Source organism: Oryza sativa, chromosome 11, assembly GCF_034140825.1.
Source record: "Oryza sativa Japonica Group chromosome 11, ASM3414082v1".
NCBI lineage: Eukaryota > Viridiplantae > Streptophyta > Magnoliopsida > Poales > Poaceae > Oryza > Oryza sativa.
Window position 1 is genome coordinate 30,520,353 of NC_089045.1, and position 15,351 is coordinate 30,535,703.

The following is a 15,351-nucleotide window of genomic DNA, read 5'->3' on the forward strand; positions in this document are numbered from 1 at the left end:
GATACAATTGTCTGGGCCAGTGGAACATTGGACTTACCCCTTAGCCGGAGATCGAACACCGATGCAGCCCCGCGTCAGGTGCCAAGTCCCGCCGGACGATAAAATAAAGTAGAAAAGGTAAAAGGTGGCGATGCGCCGAATTGTATTGATCGTGAAGATAGATTACATAGACCTCGGGTATACATATTTATACCCATGGGTTGATACAAGTCCTTGTCGGACAAGAAAGAAACCTTCCTAAAGATAAAAGGAAAAGATAAAGTCCTTATAGGACACTAAACACACTTTCCTAAAGATAAAAGGAAACTAACAAACTATTCCTAATTAATAGATAACTTGCCATGCCGCATTCTCTTTGAACTCGGTCTCTTCTGGATAAGCTTCCTTTAGTAGATCAATTTCCTTAACCGAATATAGCAAGAATCCGACAACTGACGACTTGACAACTCTCATCGGCTAATCTCAGATCTTCGAAGCCGATGCTGACTCTAAGCCGATGACTACTCCGGGCTTACCAAATTTCACTGTTAACAAGCACACTCCATTATCGAGAACATACTAGACAAATGCAGAGTTGTCGCGCCCAACCTACCAACGAAGACCGACGACCTATCTCATAGCACTGGCCATGGCTGGACTACTCGAGAAAAGGTTGTTAACGGATAATTGCTCGCGAACGATGTCGGCTTGATCACCCAACATTATTGCGGACAGGACATCCAGATATGCTACGGGTTGGGTATGTGAGTCATGCTGGCCACATGAGATGCACATGTAATAAACCAACTCTAGCACCTCCATTGGTGTTCGAGAGATAATTCTACTCGCTGGTTCTTGAACCAGTACATGGAAGTAATCTCTCACACCGCAACTTCCATTGGTGTTCGAGAGATAATTCTACTCGCTCGCTGGTTCTCGAACCAGTACATCGTAGTAATCTCTCACACCGCAACTTCCATTGGTGTTCGAGAGATAATTCTACTCGCTCGCTGGTTCTTAAACCAGTATACCGTAGTAATCTCTCACACCACAACTTCCATTGGTGTTCGAGAGATAATTCTACTCGCTCGCTGGTTCTCGAACCAGTACATCGTAGTAATCTCTCACACCGCAACTTTCATTGGTGTTCGAGAGATAATTCTACTCGCTGGTTCTCGAACCGGTAAATTGTAGCAATCTCTCGCGCCTTAACTTCAGTCGGTCGAGGTACGATTATGGCGATAGCGTAGCGGTCCTCGCACCACGACTTCTGATGGTCGAGATATGACTACGGCAATAGCGTAGCGGTCCTCGCACCCCGACTTCAGACGACTTCAGATGGTTGAGGAATAGCTACGACTGAACTTCGACCGGCAGCGTAGCGGTTCTCGTACCACAACTCCAAATGGTCGAGAGACACCTACTCGCTGGTTCTCAACCAGTCAATCGTAGCAATCTCTCGTACATTTACTTCTAGTGGTCGAGTTACGATTACCACCTGGTTCTCGACCAGCGGTGTAGCCATTCTCCCACTATTTCTACTTCAAGTGGTTGAGTTACGACTACTACCTGGTCCTCAACCAGAGGTGTAGCGATTCTCCCACTACCTCTACTTCAACAAAGTTGATATCAGGTACACAATATCGCCAAGTGTTTTACCTAGAGATCCCTTACCACGACGACACCTAGAGTTGAAACCTATCCTTATATCCCTTTACGCCGTCCTGACAAGGCCTCTGAGGAACCTAAGGGAACTTCGGCTGAGGACGCCCAGAGCGGATAAGGCCTTGTTGGATCATGTAGAGACAAACGACCATGTAAGACCTGGTCATGTAAGAGTTCTCGCCGTGCGTATTAACCAAGCCGTGTGATCGGAAATTGAGTTTTCCAACTTCACGGCTGGGGGCTAGGATCAGTGCTTTTTCAACTAAGGCAGGTCATGGGTCCAAGAGCCTTATCCTCCGAGAACGATTCTCCGACGACAAGGCTAGGGTTTAGGGAGAGTGTATGAGTCAACAAACTGACTGATCGAAGTCGGTAAGAGAGAAGACGCTCATGTACAAAACATTGGTCTGTACATTTAATTTACTTTCAGTTTTCCATACATATTATAACATGTCACCCTTTGAGCGTTCGCTCAGGGGCTATTTCTATATAATATTCTTTTATGAGTATTGATTTCAGGAAAATTCTATTCGACATTGTGGAAGACTCCATGTCTCTATGGTTCTACACCAAGATCGACTAAGGCGAGCACGACAAATGTTGACAAGGCTCCGTCGCAGGCTCTGCGCCTTCTCGATCACTCGAGAACGGTTGGTGGATCTCGACAAGGAATACGGAATGAAGAAATGGTGTACCTGCCGAGATAAAATTTCTTGACTTCAATCCAAATTCTCGATTACAGCAAGACGGGAGACTTAGTCGTATGCTCTGTACTTTCTTAGTTGACGTCGGAGATTGACTCAGACAAACCCTATAGGTGCCCGCACGAGGCTGATATGGGAAGTCTAACGTTATCTCTGAACTCACCGAGAACGGTCATGTGAGCACGATAACAGTTACTCCAAGGTCTGCGGTTGAGAATATGAATTTGTTCATTTGCATTGAAGTCGGGGGCTACTATCGGGGTTATGGATACCACATACCTACTAGTAGTTGACTAAATCTCGACAGGATCCACCACATACCATGTCTTATACAGAAACTGACTTCGGATATGGAGGGAGTTCTGGATAAGGAAAGACAACCAGAGTTCTACATGGAAACGACAAAGACTACTCGGATTGTATCCATATTGGTTTCCCTGGTTCTACTCGGACAAGGGGACATCTATGGTTATAAATACAAGGCCCCCCAGGAGGAGAGGGGGGACAATAAGAGCTACAACATACAAGCCAATATACGCCAAGACAAGACGTCGGATATCGACTTCAGGGAAAAGCACGGCTAGTCCCCTACGGTGTCTCCGGATACTGTCAGGAGAGACGAAAGCGCTATTTCTGATCTCGCCGGGCACGGATTCGAGGAGGAAGACCACCCTGTTCTCGACTACGTGACGATACTTCAAACCACCACGTCGACAGCAGCTAGATAGGCTACTCCAAATATTGTACTGGTGTGATTATGATGAATAAGAGCAACGACCGACTTCGCCTAACAGGATGTAGGGCTATTACCTGACTGTTCAGGGGCCCGAACCTGTATAAAAATCCTCGTCCCCATCTCTTTTACCTCAGTCTCGTATATATCCTAGTACCAACGATCCCCATACTATGCAAATACCGGAATCGCAACATCAAACGTCGACAGAAACATTTTTTTAGTGGAACAAAAAAATGAAATGGATTCCCTTAATAGAGGGTTTCCATATATTTGTTGCAACGACGCATTCCATAATATCAAAATTCACTGCAACATTTGATCCGTACATAGTGAAACATTACGAGTATACTAGCTGAAACATCGTAAAACTACTAGTTGAAACATCAAAAAGACCATATGCAATATTCAAAAAATATCAATAAAAAGAGCTAAAATATTTTTCGTCGAAATATAATCATGTGTGGTCTTGTTGTAAAGATTTAATTGCAACGAATAGAAATGTATGATCGGATCGTAGATTGGATAATTAATTTAGAAGAAAAAACATTTTGAAATTTTTTTAAAACCACACCTTCCTGCCGAGCAGGGGAGGGAGCTCCGGATTTTTCTCCCTCTCCCGGGCGACCAAGCAGGAGGGTTTTCGAAATTCTCTTGTCACGAACTTTGTCGCAAACTGAGCTTTACACAGTTCATTAGTGGACTCTGTCTACCGGTTTCGAGTCTTCAACTCAGCATGGTGTTTATATTTATAACTATTTATTCTTTACGCGGTAGGATAATGAGGCATCTTTGGTTTGTTCAATGAGTTTTTTTAAAGTAAATTCTATTATGGTGCCGTCATTTCGTGATAGAGAATATCAGAATAACTTTACTGAGTGCTGCAGTAGGGGAAAAAAAGGCGAATTAACACGTGCATACCCCTTTTTCAGAAGAGAGAACAAAGCGCACAAGAATCTTAATAATTACACACATAACTTGTCAGGATGTATGGTTCTTGCAACGATGGTGAAGTATTCTCATAGATTGGCCAGTGTAAGAATCCATCATGGGTGATAAATGCTACCAGAAAATCGTCTCATCAGGGGTACCGGTAACCAAAATATTCGAATTTGTTTGGATTTAGCGAAAACTAGCAAAGTTTTGTTTAAATTTCATGATTGGCCTAGAAATTTCGTTCGAAATTTAATTCCGTCCGCTCAAAAATTATTTGCAAAACAAAATAGCAAACCTTGTTTGTGGGCGTGAAAGTTTTGTGCATCTTAGGCCCCGTTCCATACTCCAACTCCAAACTTCAGTTTCCTCGTTTTCTGTTAGCATGTTTTTCAAACTAATAAACGGTGTATTTTTTTAAAAAAAATATTTCTATATAGAAATTATTTAAAAAACAAATAAATTTATTTTTCAAGTTTATAATAATTAATATTTAATTAATCAGGTGCTAATGAGCTTTTCTCGTTTCACGTGCACGGAAAATATCTCTCCAGTTGGAGAGATCGAACGGGGCCTTAGTCCAACCGTTGGAGAGTTATTTGAAGGAAAACCATTTGAGTTATTAGTGGTCAACATGAAATAATAATATATAGTGAACGCTGACAGTTGTTTAAAAACGGAGAATGTAGGCCCTTTCTGTTAGACGAGAAGAGGCGATCATTATCCTCACATAAAAAACTAGAGAGAAAAGAGAGAAAGAAAAAGATATGCCACTATCACTCGCCACGGGCACGCTTATTATAAATAGCCCCCCTTCCAGGCTTTGCTGCAAGCAACCAAAACGTATAGAAAGCAAGGATGTCGTCGTACTTCCAGACCACTCAACCGTTTAGTAGGACTTACAAGATCGGTAAACCCAAGGGCGGCGGGGACGGGCAGGGAGCTGGTAATAATTACTTTATTCACTATCAACACTAATATATATAATTGATAGTTTCATTCTGCGATATTTGTGCGTTTGTGAATCGCTAGAGGGAAAACAAGGATCCGACGGTGCAGGCCGGCCGCGCGTGCGGATAATCACACACAACAACGACCACGAACCACGAGTCGTGCAGCACGAACAAGCTCCAGCTTCATCTCCGGCTCCGGCCCCCGTCTCCTACTGAATCAACTAGCAATCAACCAACGCATCCATCGTATAGATCCGTCCATCCCGTCATGCACGCGTAAGTGGCACTAAATAGTACTCCTACTCCGTAAATATTTCCTCATTCCCTAAATATGTTTGACATCGTTGACTTTTTTAAACATGTTTGTTCGTTTTATTCAAAAACTTTTGTGATATGTGTAAAACTATATGTATACATAAAAGTATATTTAACAATAAATCAAATGATAGAAAAAAAAATTAACAATTACTTAAATTTTTTAAATAAGACGAACGATCAAACATTTTTAAAAAAAGTCAACGGCGTCAAACATTTTAGAATGAAGGTAGTCCTAAAATCACCGCAATGGTACGCACAGTAAGATGAGCAGATAATTGGGACATACGTACGTTCGTACACCTGCTAGTTGCGCTGCTCCCCCGTAGTTTCGACCGGCTTCCCGTGAGATCGAATAGCATGCGGCCCAGCATGCATATGTGTAATATGTCTTTGTAAATGTAAACTATAATAAAGACTACTTTATAGCCAATGTAATAGCCAATTCATATAATAGTTGTTTACTATACTATTAATATCTGGTCCCACCTATCATACACATATTACGTCTTAGAGTCCATCCTGCAGCTAGCTACAGATCTATAGCCCGCTGTTCTTCTTTTTCTTCCTTTACCTCTTTAAAATATGTTTACAGCTAGCTTAAAGCCTGCTATTGTACCTGCTCTTACTATTCGTGTGTATGGCAAATCACGGCGGCCTAGGAGATCTGCTTCACTCCAGTGTATGTCTAAATCTTGCTTCGGGTTCAGGGCGTGTGTTGGTATTTCTTAACGACATTACTATAAATATAATTCCCAGCATGACGTAGAAATATTCATGGTATATTTATGGTCACAGAAATGATCCACAAGCGCACGGACATACCATTGTAGCGTTTCACCCGGAGTATTCCAAGCTATCGTATTTATTTAATCCCAAGGGAAGATATGACAAGAGAGTACTATGCTAATAGTTTATATATTACTTGTATACATCAAGTTTTGTGTAGGGGTTAAGTGATTCAAAGGGTAGGTGACATACAGAAGAAAGAACTAAGATTCCCTCACTAAACAAATACTAAGCTAAGTGGAGAAAGAATAAGAAAAGAATTCATTCCTATACTTCTAATATACATACATCTTTAGTCTACACTTGCTAGTATACAGTCATGCAACCAATACCCTTAACAGTGCCCTCCTGGTGTTTCGAGAGACCACCCTTGGTTGTCGAGTTTCTTATGACAACCTGTCATGACCATCCAACCTCCAACCGGAGCTAAATAAGGAGGAGTAACCTCCCCAGGAAAGTGTACTTAGGATTATATACTAACGTGTAGGAATACCCGTACTGAGCTGTCACCATCAGCGGCCCACCTCTACTGTCCCGCAGCATATAACCCTAATTAATGGTATCCAATAATCTAAGCACCGTGCTTATATTACTAAATACTACTCTGCATCCTTGCAGCTGACATAGAGCAACCGAATACTCGAACATTAAACCCACATCAATGTACCTCTCTGGTAAGCTAGTTACACAGCTATATCGATGCAAGTATAAAGTAAAGTCGATACTCAAATAATATGAATGGAATAAAATACCGAAGATGTATAAAGAAGAATATTCTATTAATTCGATAAGTCATACAAAAGAAGAGAGGAAAGCTACTAGAACCATACCCGAATTCTCCTGAAGACCCGAGGACTAAGAATACTATTTTAATTCCTACTCCACTAGCACTAGGATACTACTAAACTTGAGAGAGGGAGAGAGCTCTTCTTCTTGAGTGTGTGTAGAATGGAATGAGAGGAGTGGTATTTATAGGCCATTAGGTGCCTTGGGAGTGTGGTGATGCTCAAGATATCCAATAAGCATATTCCCTCTTGCTTCACCTCCTTGTGCCAAGTGTCATGACGGTTGCTTCGGGTAGAAACGGTCACAACTGCCATGGGATGTCGATAACTACCAGCCTGTGGATTTTCTAGGCCATCTGGGCTGTTTTGGGTTTGGCCAAACCCAAGGTTCGGCCGAACCCTGGACTGGCCCAATTGGCCCACTTTTTGGCAGGTGTATCTCTCGGTGGATCCTCAGCCCAGTGGTGTGAATTTTGGGCTTGTTTGCTCGTGTTAATTCTGTGTTATGAGCCCATCTATCTACAAGTCTGCTTCTCGACAGCGTTTGATTGATCGTTCGTCTATTTTCTGTTGATTCTCCTCCATTTATATGTGCTTCTCCTGCATACATGTTAGTAGCATAGTATATAGTGGGAGTAGATATTTTATTTGGAAATTTTGCATTGCAAGCATATCTAGTCTTCATTAATTGGGTAGTATTGACGGTCAAAATTGGTCGATAATGACCGTCAACAAACCCCCCAAGCTTAAACCTTTGCTCGTCCCGAGTAAAGGACAAAAGAAAACAAAGACTTGGTTGTTGATTAGGAGTTGCTACTATACTGTATATCTCAAATGTACAAGTGTAAGTTATGGGTACTCTCTCTCAAATTAAATAAGTTGGCACGGTGACTTACCCTTACACCTAATTCCCGCAAGACACTGCCTTTCCTTGTCTTGAGCGGTTGAGAGACAGAACAACAATTAGAGCACTAGTCACCCACTCTTTATTCAACTTTTATTCCGGGAGTTTCCAAATGATTTTGCAAAAAAATCCAAGTTCCTCATATGATTCTCTTGATCACTCAAAGTGTATGAATATGGATTCCTCACCAAATTTGCCTTTATGATTCCTACTCTAAGGTTTGATATGTGGAGCTTGGTAGGTATCAAATGTGGCATACTTACATTCACATTTATTACTAAGTCAAAAATTGGACTAAAGCAAATGACTAGACATACTCAAGATCAAGATCATGCAAGTGTGTGAGTAATATGGTGGAAATGGAATGTGGATAACAATAAAGAAAATGCTTCTCCTTTATGCATACTTTCTTCTCCAAAATCCTCCATTCATAAATATGGAGAGGGCATGGCTATATTTTTCTATATGTTTTTTTTATCATGCTCAACATCTTTGAAAGAGCAGAAATTTATTCTTTTCATAGCCATGCCTTTCCCTCCTCTTTTTTTTCGCAAAGGATTTTTTTCTAGGAGAAGAAAGCATAAATTGGAACGGAGATTATTTTTGGATGATGATGAAATGGATATAGTGGATAAAATGGATGCTAGCTTCCAGTGTAGAAATTTAGCATATGTGTGCATATGTGGGTGTATGATCTTGATCATATGGTATGAAAAGTATCTACACAAGTCACAAAATTTGACAAAGTTCAACGGAATTACAAGCAACCAAAATGTATATAGTTTATCAATACGAATATTTTTGACTCTGGTAGGAATTCATATCAAATGAGGAACTTTCAAGTTTATCATTTTTGAAAAATAAAACATCTGGAATTCAAGTCAAACTTAGAACAGGATTATAGCAACTCTTATTTACTATCTCATATCTCGCAACAACCTAGACTTAGATTAGCAAGTGCAGCTCACTTCCCTCAGGTTCCCAGATAATGTTTGGCTTTTCTTACTCAACTTTTGAGAGAGTACTTAACCATGAACCCATATATGAGAGATATAAAACAGAGCAACTATTCATCATTTCAACATGAAGAACTAAGCATGTCTTACCTAGCATATTAAATCTAACCTATCTTTTTGGTATTGCAAGTTTTTGTGTTGTTTTAAGTTTTATAAATGCAATGCAAAAATTAAACATGCAACTTGAAAGGGAAACATGTAATGTGATACAAGTTAAATATGTAATGTGATACAAGTTACCTCAGTGGGGGAGAGACGTCTCCCCCTAAGCTTGCCTTTTACTCAGGGCCCTTGATAGGGATTGAACCCCTGGAAGCGGAAGTAAGCTTGGAGATTAGCGTGCTGTTGCTGCATCAGATTGTTGATGTTGGTAAACTGTGCATCAGCATTTCACTGCCATTCTTGCGTTTGAGCTATGTGTCCTTCGAGGTTGTGCTAGATTTTTCCTGCTTGCGGTTCAAGGGTGTCCATCCTCCTAGTGATCTCACCCAAGTCCCATCGAGAGGAAGTCGAACGCTACCAGTTGGAGAATGGAGGCATGCCGCTTGAACTAGAAGAACAGGAGTTCATGTTTCCCCACTACACATCCTGAGGTGCTTGCCACTGGTTTTCTGTCACATCCTGATTTTCGTTTCAGGATTTATAAATTATTTAATAAATTATTAATAGAATTTATATTAAATGATCTTTAATTTTCAAGTGAAGTAAAATGTGGGAAATAAAATTTCTTAAATCTAAAGCATGGATGGATTTAATTTTTGTTAAATTCTCCATGGTTAAGTCAACTCTCTGAAATTTTCTCGGATTTTTCAGAGCTCAATTCTTAAATAATACAAAGAACAGTTCAGTAATTATTTGATCATTAATGATCTAAGTATAATTGTTAAGAGCTTTTCTTGTTTAAAAATCCTTAACTTATAAATTGTTGTTTAAAAGGAATTATTAGAAATGATTTTAAAAGCCTAAAAGAGAAGATCTAATTTTAATTTGCTAAATCTCAATATAAAAAGGGGCCAGATAAAATTTCATTAAATACTTTGCTTAATTCTATAATTCCTAGATTTTTCTGGGATTTATTTGAGCTAAGGAAGTATTTTTTAATAAATGGAATTGCATTTAAGAAATAATTTAATTGAAAAAGGTTTTAAAAAAAGTCTTCTTTTGGCTTTGGGCCGAAAGTCGGCCCAAAACCTCTCTCTTTCCTTTTCTCCCTCCCCGGCCAGTCGGCCCAAGTCGGCCCAGTCCGCGCCGCCGCTCTCCTCTCTCTCTCAGCCGCTGACAGGTGGGTCCCGTCTGTCAGGTTCGTCTTCCTCGAGCCGCCGCTGCCGCCCGAAACCCTAGCGCGCCGCCGTCGCCGTTTCCTTCCAAATCCGGCCGCTCCTTTCCTTCTCCGGCCGAATTGATTGAGGGGAAACAATCTCCGGGATCTCCTCTACCTTTTCTCCTTTGGAAACATCGGCTAAATCGTTTTGGAAGTTCGTGGAATAGAGTTCGATTCGGATCGGCCTCTTTCCTTCAAGCCGCGAGCTTTCCTTCTCGTCGCCGGCCGCCGTGGGCCTTTGCCGCCGCCTCCTTGCACCTATATAAGGACCCCCGAGCTCCCCTCTACCCGTCGCCTCCTTTGCCTTAGCCTGCCGTCGCGTCTAGCGCCGCCTCCGCGTAGCCCTAGTCGCCGCCGTCGTTGCCGTCGGTTCAGCCGCGCCGCGCCGCCGTTGCAGTCGCCGTCGTTGCAGTCGCCGTCGTCGGTCGCCGTCGCCACCATCGGGTTCGCCAAGTCGTCGCTGTCCCCGTCCACCGCTTCGCCGCCGCCGAAGACCGTCGGAGTGCCGTCGCCGTCGTCGACCCGAAGAGCTTCGCCGCTTCCTCCTCGTCGCCGCCGCCGTCCGTTGGTCTTCCGCCGCCGTTTTGGTCACCGGTGAGTTCGCCGCGTCGTCCTCTACGTGCTGGTGCCCTCCGTTTGTGCCGAAGTGCCGCCGTTCGCCGGCGAGCGTGCGCCGCCCGAGCTGTCCGCTCCGCCGAGCCGCCGCCGCTGTCGGTGACGTCATCGCTGGCGTCATCGTCCCTTTTCCCGTGAGCCGGTCGTGGACCGATCGATCTCAGCCGTCCGTTTTGGATAGGGTTGATCTCGGCCGTCCGTTCCCGTGAACCGCCGCCCGTGCGCCCGGTCCACCGAAACCCTAGCCGCTGACGCAATAATCCTTCTTTTCCTTTTCAAAAATAATTCATTATTGCGTCATAATTCAATTAAAATCCATATAAAGGTTTTAATCCGATTTAATCTTTAAAAATTCATAACTAATTTATCTTAACTCAGTTTAATGTGGTTCAAGTTGCAAAAGTTGTATAAAATAAAGATCTACATATTAAAATTGTTCATAAATTGAATTAAATTTATTTAATTCTTTTTAAATGGGCTTTAATTAGATTTAATCTTGTAAAATTCTTAATAAATTCATTTGAAGTCAGAATGAGGCCGTTCAAGTCTCATAATTCATCTAAAAATATGATCTACATGTTTGTTTACTTTTTATGTATTGTTTATTTGGTTTTTATTAGTCTTTTTCTTCGTTTTGCGTGTTAGCTTGTCGTTTCCGTCGTTGCGAAGGTTCGCGAGTGCGCCGGAAGTATTCAAGAAGATTAATTGAAGACCGATTATTGCAAGGCAAGTCACACAGATCCTAAACACAATCCTTTGAGCATGTTGATCCTATATTTAAATTCTCTATTTATTTCAACTGTGCATTTATTTTCGAATGTCACTGGGTGGTGTGAACCTATTCTTTTGTTATGGCCTGTTTGCATTGATTATTCTATTCCTTGATACCTTGGGTTATTATAATTGGACTAGTTGAGCTTTATATATATTGGTTCAACTAGATATTAGGTATAATTGCTTAGCCATGCTTAGAAACATTAGCACACAATTGGGATAACTAATGTTTCACTATCACTTATGGTTATATTTAATGGTAGCTCACGATGGTCAATCGTGATTGGTTAATTATTTACTTGCCAACTAAAACTTGATAATGGTGGGTTGTGAGCACATGGTTTTGAGAGTCGTGCTCATGACAATTAAGGACCGGTTCGCGAGCTACTATTGTGAAACATTCACCGTGCCAACCACAAGCCAGCGTGGGCAACGGCTTTACCTTTTGTATAACATGATTCATTGCGGAGCACCAGACTGAGAAGTGGCGGAGATAAGCCCACGGGGGTCGCTGGGGAGTCCATGCCTTGTTTTATAAGGGGGTGATTATGATCCAGGAATGGTGCACTGTGGTGAGTTGTGTTATGCAGAGGGTATTGTCACAGCCTCTATTCGGGTACTTTCCAGTATCGCGACGCATGGTAGACATGATGTTGAGGCTGTGTCTTGTGGGTACAGTGGTACACCTCTGGCCAGAGTAAAACTATTCGAATAGCCGTGCCCGCGGTTATGGGCGAGTTGAGCAATGTTTTTCGTGATTAGTCTCACACCTCTCATCATTGTAAAAGATGCTTAAACTGGTAATAATTTGATTAGCTCCTGGTTTGGAGTTAGATCTGTTCAGCCGGGTATGGTTGTTCAGGATGGTTGGGCCTGTGCAGCATGGGTGTGCTGTTCAGTGTTGATTAAAATTCCTGATTAATTACTCCACTGTTTTACTTCTCTTAAATGTTTTGCTAAATGCTGCTTTTGCAAATGAGCCAATATTATGCCATCCTTTGGTATCCTTGTGCACTTGCATATTTGCTGTGTGGCTTGCTGAGTATGTCATATGCTCACCTTGCAATAATCAATCAACCTCAGTTGACGAAAAAGAATCCAGAAGGAGAAGACGTTTGGCTTATACCCCAGTTGAGCTGCCTGTGGGAGTGGAGCTGGAGCTTCGCTAGATTTTATTTTCCGCTGCAGTTTTCTTCTTGGTGAGGACTTAGTGCCTCTTAAGTAAGTATTTATCGTTTTAGTTAATTTAATGAATCTGTATATTAAATTGTCAGTTTGTGTACCTCGGCTGATTCCTGGACGAGGATTTTATGCACAAATAAGTTCGGAAATTACTAGTGAATTTCCGGGCGTGACATTTTCACTAGCACTCTGCCAGGCCGGACCCCCGGTCCTATGGCGAGGAGCTTGGGTCCATCTAGGATCATCTCCAGATGGTTCCCAGTCGGCCTCATACATTTGCACCGGCGGTGAGGGTGTTGAACCTTCGTGCTCGTTTCTTGCCATGTTGCGGGTGTCCATGTATGATACACCTGCATGAGATTCTTCTATAGTCTGCAGGGGAATGGTTAGCTCATGGCAGTTGTACAAATGATATCTCGGGTTAGGTAACGGGATTTCATTCGTACAACCTGGGAAAAAGAATATGAGAGAGCCATCTACTCCATGTTTAAGTATATGACCTTGCACTAAATAAGTCTCATCAACATAGGAATGGGGGTTTAAAATGTAAGCAATTTGATCATTAGAAATAACCCCGAGCCCGTTCGCTATGCGAGTAATTAGACAAGTGCACTCAACAGGAGCAGTGAACTTTATACTCTCTAACTATTACCTAATCATACATTTCACAGGGGCAACTTTGATCTTTCTAACCATGGCAAAATGAATAATCAATTCATCCTCTCTAATAGGTCTAAGATCACTTCTAGAAAACAAAGTCATAGCAATCCATTTGTGCATAAGCCTAAGAGTAGGATTATGGATGTCATTTGTTCTAGGTTTCTTGCAAATTGGAGCACCAGAAATGTCTTCCCAAAATCTGTTTTTCTCGAACCCGGAAATTCCTTTCTGAAGATCGATTTTATAGGTATCGTGAAAACCAAGAAGTGTACCTAATCCTTTCCATGTAAGTTTATGTTCTTTACGGAAAAAGCGAAAGGAAATTCCATCTTTTATTTCTTTCAGAGTGCACAAAAATTGTAAAGTAAGCAAACGAAGACCAGGCTCATCTACTACTGCAAATCTCTGCCATCCAACAGCTTTCCAAATAATGCGAAAGGCAAGCACTTTGAACATAAGGCGGACCACCGTACGAAGCCTAAACATCGCAGCGGGAAAATAGTGTTTGCTATGGTGAAAGATCTTAAAGTAGTGTTTGGAATGGGACCTGGCAGCCAACCTATAGAGAGCGAAGATGGTCACGCAGCGATGTGGAAAAAGAACTCTATTTTTTGGGAGTTACCCTATTGGGAATTCTTGGACGTCCGCTACGCAATCGATGTGATGCACATCACTAAGAACCTTTGCGTAAACCTGCTTGGCTTCCTAGGTGTATATGGAAAGTCGAAAGATACACTTGAAGCACGTAATGATCTGAAGCATATGGAACAACACGGCGACCTTCACCTGGAACCAAAGGAGAAATGAAGCCATTACTTGAGTCCAGCCAGCTACTCTCTTAGCAAGGCAGAGAAAGAAAGTATATTTGAATGCTTGGAGAGCATCAAGGTATAGTCTGGATACTCCACGAACATAAAGCGAATAATAAGCACGAAGGAGAAAAATTTCGCAAACCTAAAGTCTCATGACTGTCATGTGTTGATGACACAACTGTTACCGCTACCAGTTATTATTCGGGGTATCCTTCCAGACAATATCCGGGCAACAATAACAAAGCTATGTGCTTTCATGAACGCAATTTCGCAGAAGGTCATCGATCCAGATAGATTAGAAGCCCTTTAAAATGATGTGGTGCAATGTCTTGTCAGCTTTGAGTCGATATTTCCACCTTCATTTTTCAATATAATGACGCATCTGCTTTGTCACCTTGTCAAAGAGATCGGTATTCTCGGGCCTGTGTACCTAAACAACATGTTTCCTTTCGAGAGGTACATGGGCGTTCTGAAGAAGTATGTTCATAACCGTGCTTGTCCAGAGGCAAGCATCGCCAAGGGGTATGGAACAGAGAAGGTCATTGAATTCTGCGTAGAATTTATCGAAGACCTTCGCCCAATCGGTGTATCTGAATCACGCCATGAAGGGATACTATGGGGAAAGGGGACTTTCGGAAGGAAAGCAATAATGACGGTAGATAACAATTTATTCCGTAAAGCCCATTTCACGGTTCTGCAACAATCTTCATTGGTGGCTCCTTACATCGAGGAGCACTTGGCTCTTGTTCACGCCAGAAACATCAGTAAGTCCGATGCATGGATTACACGGCATCAAATTGATACTTTCCCCGCATGGTTGCGACAACATCTCATGGGTAACGAGGCGATTAACTGACAACTGGCCTTCCTGGCGAGGGGACCATCTGGCTCGATCGCGACATTCTAGGGATATGAGATCAATGGGTACATGTCACGCCCAGAAATTCCCGAATAGAATTCCAAGCAGAATGTGCATTAAAACCCCCGTCCAGGACCGGCCGGGGTACACAAACGACAAAGTTGACATACAGATCCACGTCTTACAAACATTATAAAGTCTTACATAAATGCAGCGGAAAAAAAAAGGATAACTGGAACTAAGCCTTGACTTGAACTGCAGCGGGAACACCACTCCACAGGCATCCTCGATGGCACGGACGAAGCCTAGTCCTCGGAGAAACCACCATCGGACACATACTCATATTCTAGGG

The 15,351-nt window shown here is 42.2% G+C and overlaps 1 long non-coding RNA gene across 1 annotated transcript; it reads left to right on the forward strand.

Annotated features, from left to right (window-relative positions):
• The first annotated feature begins 4,840 nt into the window (after positions 1-4,840).
• Positions 4,841-5,715, forward strand: LOC112936844 (uncharacterized). The gene is made up of 2 exons (XR_003239259.2): positions 4,841-4,960; positions 5,047-5,715. It is a non-coding gene; the product is annotated as an uncharacterized lncRNA (long non-coding RNA).
• The last annotated feature ends 9,636 nt before the right edge of the window (positions 5,716-15,351 follow it).